Source organism: Macaca nemestrina, chromosome 7 (genome assembly GCF_043159975.1).
Source record: "Macaca nemestrina isolate mMacNem1 chromosome 7, mMacNem.hap1, whole genome shotgun sequence".
NCBI lineage: Eukaryota > Metazoa > Chordata > Mammalia > Primates > Cercopithecidae > Macaca > Macaca nemestrina.
The window spans coordinates 144,047,339-144,053,338 of NC_092131.1; the positions used below are offsets into that span (position 1 = coordinate 144,047,339).

The 6,000-nt window shown below is 36.5% G+C and overlaps 1 protein-coding gene across 1 annotated transcript in view; it reads right to left on the bottom strand.

Annotated features, from left to right (window-relative positions):
- Nucleotides 1-4,803, bottom strand: part of LOC105489624 (aquaporin 9) — an 87,890-nt gene extending 83,087 nt beyond the window's left edge. The window contains exon 1 of the mRNA XM_071066786.1: nt 4,717-4,803. The gene's annotated coding sequence lies outside the window, so the exon portion shown is untranslated. The remainder of the gene's footprint in view (nt 1-4,716) is intronic.
- Between the last annotated feature and the right edge of the window lie 1,197 nt (nt 4,804-6,000).

Sequence of the window (6,000 nt, forward strand, 5' to 3'; positions counted from 1 at the left end):
GATATTATACACACCCACACACCATGTATATGTGTATTTATATATACACACACACATACTATTGATACCATGGAATACAACACAACCATAAAAAAGACCAAAATCATGTCCATTGCAGTAACATATATGCAGCTGGCAGCTATTGTCCTAAACAATACACTCCTCAATAATCAATGGGTCAAAGAAGAAATCATAGGGATGTTGGAAAATACTTTGAGATGAAGGAAAACCAAAACACAACATTAAACTTATGGAATGCAGTGAAAAGAGAGGAATTTATAACTATGAATATCAACATTTAAAAAAGAGAAAGACCTCAAATTAATAATTATCTTTCCATCTTAAGAAATTAGAAAAAGAAGATCAAACTAAACATGAAACAAATGCAAGGAAGGAAATAATAAAGATTACAGCAAAATTAATGAGATAGAGAATAGCAAAACTAGAGAAAATCTATGAAACCCAAAGTTGGTTCTTTGAAAATAATCAATAAAATTGACAAACCATTAGAAAGAATGACCAAGAATCAAATTACTAAAATCGGGATGAAAATAAAACATTATTACTGATCTCACAGAAGTAAAAGTATTTTAATATTATGATCAATCGTATGCCAATTAATTAGGTAACCTAAAAAAAATGAACAAATTCCTGGAAAGACACAAACTACCAAAACGTATTCATAAAGAAATAGTAAATATGAATAGATCTATAACAAGTAGAGATTGAGTTAGGAAAACAAACAAACAAACAAAAAAACAAACAAAACCTCCCACTAAGAACCAGATAGCTTCATTAGTGAATTCTACAAAGCATTTAAGGAAGATTAACACCAAGTTTTCACCAACTCTTCTAAAAAATAAAAGAGGAGGGAAGATTTCTCAAGTCATTTTATGATACCATTATTATCCTGATACCAAAACCACACAAAGACATCAAGAAAAAAAAAAACTATAGACAAATATCCCTTAGGAATATAGACACAAAACTCGTCAACAAGTACTAGCATGTTAAGTCCAGAAACATATGAGAAGGATTTATCTCAGGAATACAAGGTATTTTAACATATTAAAATCAAGGTATTTTAAAATATTAACATCAATCAATGTAATGAGCCATGTTAATAGAATAAAAGATCCAAAAAGCTCAATATTATCTCAATAGAGGCAGAAAAAGCATTTGAAAAAATCTAACATAATACAAATCTTTGATATTTTGCAATAAAAGTACTCAACAAACAAGGAACAGAAGGGACATTTATCAATTTGATAAAGGACATCGCTGAAAAACCCACAGCTAACATACAGAATGGTGAAAGACTACTTAGTTTTTCCTTCTAAGTTCAAGAATAAGACAAACTCTCTACTCTTGCCACTTCTATTCAACAGTTTACTGGAGAGTCTAGACAGAATAACCAGGCAAGAAAAAGAAATAAAAGGCATCCAGATTGTAAAAGAAGAAGCGAAACTCTCTCTATTCACAGATAATAGGATCCTGTACATGGAAAAGTTAATGAATTATGCACTGAAAAAAATCTATTAAAACAAATAAATTCAGCAAGTTTGAAGAATATAAGATCAACATTAAAAATCAGTTGTATTTCTATATATAACCTATGAACAATTTGACGATGAAAAAGAATTCAATTTATAATAACATGAAAAATAATTAAATGCTTGGGAATAAATTTAACAAGGAAGTGCAAGACTTCTGTACTGAAAACAACAAAACACCATTAAAACAAACTAAAGACCCAAATAAATAGGAAAGACATTCTATATTCATAAATTATAAGATACAACATTAAGATGAAAATACTCCCTGAATTGATCTATAGATTCAACATAATCCCTATAAATAGCCAGGTTTTTTTGAGGAAAATTTACAAGCCAATTCCAAAATTCACATGATGCAAGTGATCCAGAATAGGCAAAACCATTTTGAAAAAGAAGAACAAAGTTAGAGGACTCGCATTTCTAAACTTCAAAACTTACTTCAAAGCTACAGTAATCAAGATAGCGTGGGATAAAGACAGATAAATGGGGGCTAAAGATAAGATACATAAATCAGTGGAAAAGAATTGAGATTCTAGAAATAAACCCATATATCATGGCCAGTTGATTTTTGACAAGGATGTAAAGACAATTAAATGGAGGAAAGAATAGGCTTTTCAACAAATGGTGCTGAGACAATTGGATATCCACATGCAAAAAAATAAAGTTAGATTTCTACCTCACTTTGCATACAAAATGAGTGATAGACCTAAATGCAAGACCTAAAACTATAATAATCTTGGAAGAGAACATAGGTGTAAATCTTCCTGACCTTGGATTTTGGACAATGATTTCTGAGATATAATAGCAAAAGCACGATAGACAAAAGAAAAATAGATAAATGTCAGCAAAATTAAAAGCTTTTTGCATCAAAGAACACAATCAAGAAAGTGAAAAGACAACTCACAGAATGAGGGAAAATACTTGAAAATCTTATATCTAATAAGGATTTAATATCCAGAATATATAAATAACTCCTACAAATCATCATTAAAAAGGTACCCCAATTTCAGAGTGTGCAAAGGGTTTGAATAGATCTTTCTTTAAAGAAAATATGCAAATGGCTAATCAATGAAAAGATGCTCAACATCATTAATTGTTAGAGAAATGCAAATCAAGACCCCAATGAGATGGCATTTTAATAGCACTAGGATGATGATATAGTTTGGCTCTGTCCCTACCCAAATCTCATCTTAAATTGTAGTTCCCATAATCCCCACGTGTTGTGGGAGGGACTCAGTGGGAGGTAATGGAATCATGGGAGACAGTTACCCCCGTGCTGCTGTTCTTGTGATAATGAGGGAGTTTTCACGAGATCTGATGGTTTTATAAGGGGCTTTTCCTCCTTTTGTTTGCCACTTCTCCTTGCTGCTGCCATGTGAAGAATGGTGCATTTGCATTGTAATTATAGGTTTCCTGAGGCCTCTCCAGCCCTGTAGTACTGTGGGTCAGTTGAATCTCTTTCCTTTCTAAATCACCCAGTCTCAGGTATGTCTTTATTAGCAACGTGAGAATGAACTAATCCAGATGGCTATAATCACAAAAATGGATAATAATAAGTGTTAACAAAGATATGGGGAAATTGGAGCCTTGAGACATTGCTGGTGGAAGTCAAATGGTGCAGCTGTCTTGGAAAACAGTCTGGAAGTTCCTCAACAGCTTAAACATAGAGTTACTATATGACCTGACCTTTCCACATCTAGGTCTGTATCCAAAATAATTGAAAGTATACGTCCACACAGAAATTTGTACACAAGTGTTTAAAGGAACATTATTCGTAATAGCTGAAAAGTGGAAACAGCCCAAATGCCCATCAATTGATAATGGATAAACAAAATGTGGTATAGTCATACAAAGAAATATTATTCAGCAATAAAGTATTGATGAACCTCAGAAACATTATGTGAACTGAAAAAAACCAGTCACAAAAAGCCACATGCTGTATGATTCCATTGATTTGAAATATCTAGAATAGTTAAATCCATAGAGACAAGAAGCAGATCAGGGGATGGGGAAGGGGAAATGTGAGTTGATTCTAATGTGTACACATTTCTTTCAAGAGTGATGAAAATGTTTGGGAATTAAGGAGTGGTGACAGTTACACAATTTTTGGGAATATACTAAAATTAACTAAATTCTGTACTTTAAAAGAGTGAACTTTATCGTATGTGAATTATCTCTCAGTTTTTAAAAAATACTTGTTGGATGGCTTAGACCACCTCTTACTAATTAATCCACTTCCAAATATGTGTCCCTGAATGTCCAAAGGCACCTTGAATGTCTCTGTTCCAGTGGAAAAAGTGACTGGTGTATAGCCTGCCTTTAGAATATCTCTGAGATCCGAACCTCCCTCCAGCTCTCTGTGAGTTTCAAGTCAGTGTCTGCTCAGATGTGCAACGAAGGTAAGCCCAAATTGAATACAGAGTAATTGGACTGGCTGCTATGAGAAAACTGCCCAGGGTCAGATAAAGGTGGGCAGAAACACATTAAGCACTTGGTTTGGGAGTGTGTTGCAAATCCAATACACACCTGTGACTCCAGCAGTCAGGAAACCTTGTCCCAGAGGCACCTTCCTGTCAGAGCAGGGCAGGAGCCAACAAGCCAAAACAAAGTCCAAAACATCGCTTTACTAAGGAAGACTAGCAGCCAGAACAAAATCAGAGAAAAAACACACTTAGGTAAATATAGAGCGTGGGGGAAGGACCTGAAATGAGGGATGTGGACAGATGTACTAAAAACCAAATGTTATTTACCACGGGAAAAGTACAAAGAACACTAAGTTTGGAGTGGAGAACCTCTTTTACTATTAACTTTGAGTAGTCCTAGGCAGTCCACACTGAGCCTCAGTTTTTTCATTGTGAATTGGAGAGGCTGGACTAAATGATCCCTGAGAATTCTTTTGGCCTTTGGTTACTAAATTACAGGGCATAGACTTGAGAGCCAGACAGCTTGGGTTCAGGTTGTGACTCTTCCACTTACTTACATGTGTGACCTTGGGAAAGTCACTTAACTTCTCTGTGCCTCAGTTTCTTATCTATAAAATGGTAATGGTTATAACACCTGTGATTGTTGCAAAGAATAATTAAATATATCTAGGTAAAGCACTAAAAATAATGCCTGGCACACAGTACATACTGGGCACACATTAGGTATTGTTAATTACCTTCTGCAGTTCCACACGATTCCCCAGCCAGAATTAAAGTAGCACTGAGGACAACTCGCCTTCTACTGTGTTTCTTTCTGAGATGTACTGCAAAGAAGATATATGAAAGATAAAGGGGAAATCTCTGTTCCCAAAAGCACCACGCTGAGAGAGTACCCTACATCCTTGCATGGAGGCAGTGAAGTCAGGGATTCATTAGTATTGACTTGGAGAAATATCTTAAATCGGTATAATTTATTTTTATTTTTATTTTTATTTTTATTTTTATTTTTATTTTTAAGAAGGGGTCTTGCTCTGTCGTCCAGGCGATCTCAGCTCACTGCAAGCTCCGCCTCCCGGATTCACGCCAACGCCATTCTCCTGCCTCAGCCTGCTGAGTAGCTGGGACTACAGGCACCCGCCACCACATCCTGCTAATTTTTTGTGTTTTTAGTAGAGAGGGGTCTCACCATGTTAGTCAGGATGGTCTCGATTTCCTGACCTCATGATCTGCCCTTCTCGGCCTCCCAAAGTGCTGGGATTACAGGCGTGAGCCACCGCACCCGGCCAAATCAGTGTCATTTTGCTAATAGTTCTATGATGTTGCCTAATTTATTTTAAGAAGCCAATTACCAATAGATGCCAAATTTGGTTGTAGTAGGAAACATGCTAAGTGAAATGAGGTATGAAAAAATGGTCTCATTTCAGAGCCTAAGAGTTAAAAAAGAGAAAGATGTCTTTGTGCATGGAAAATGAGGGAATCATGTCCAGCCTTTTTGATCACAGCCTCAATGGTCTTGAGTTGGTTCTGGTTTTGTTAGGTATGTCATTTCTGACCATGGTTTGAGATCTGAGTCCTACGTTCCGGTTTCTTCCACAAAATGGTGAACTGTTCTATTCATGAACAAATCAAAATGAATAGAAGCCCTTGTTATAAAGAGATGATGATATCCTTCTTGGATTGAGAAACAGGAAGATCTCAATGACATTATTACAAACCTCAGCGTTAAGAAAATGGAAGCGGCGCCAGGCGCGGTGGCTCACACCTGTAATCCCAGCACTTTGGGAGGCCGAGGTGGGCGGATCACGAGGTCAGGAGATCGAGGCCATCCTGGCCAACATGGTGAAACCCCGTCTCTACTAAAAATACAAAAATTAGCTGGGTGTGGTGGGAGGCGGCCTGTAATCCCAGCTACTCCAGAGGCTGAGGCAGGAGAATGGCTTGCACCCAGGAGGCAGAGGTTACAGTGAGCCAAGATCATGCCACTACACTCCAGCCTGGAGGCAGAGGAAGACTCTGTCTCA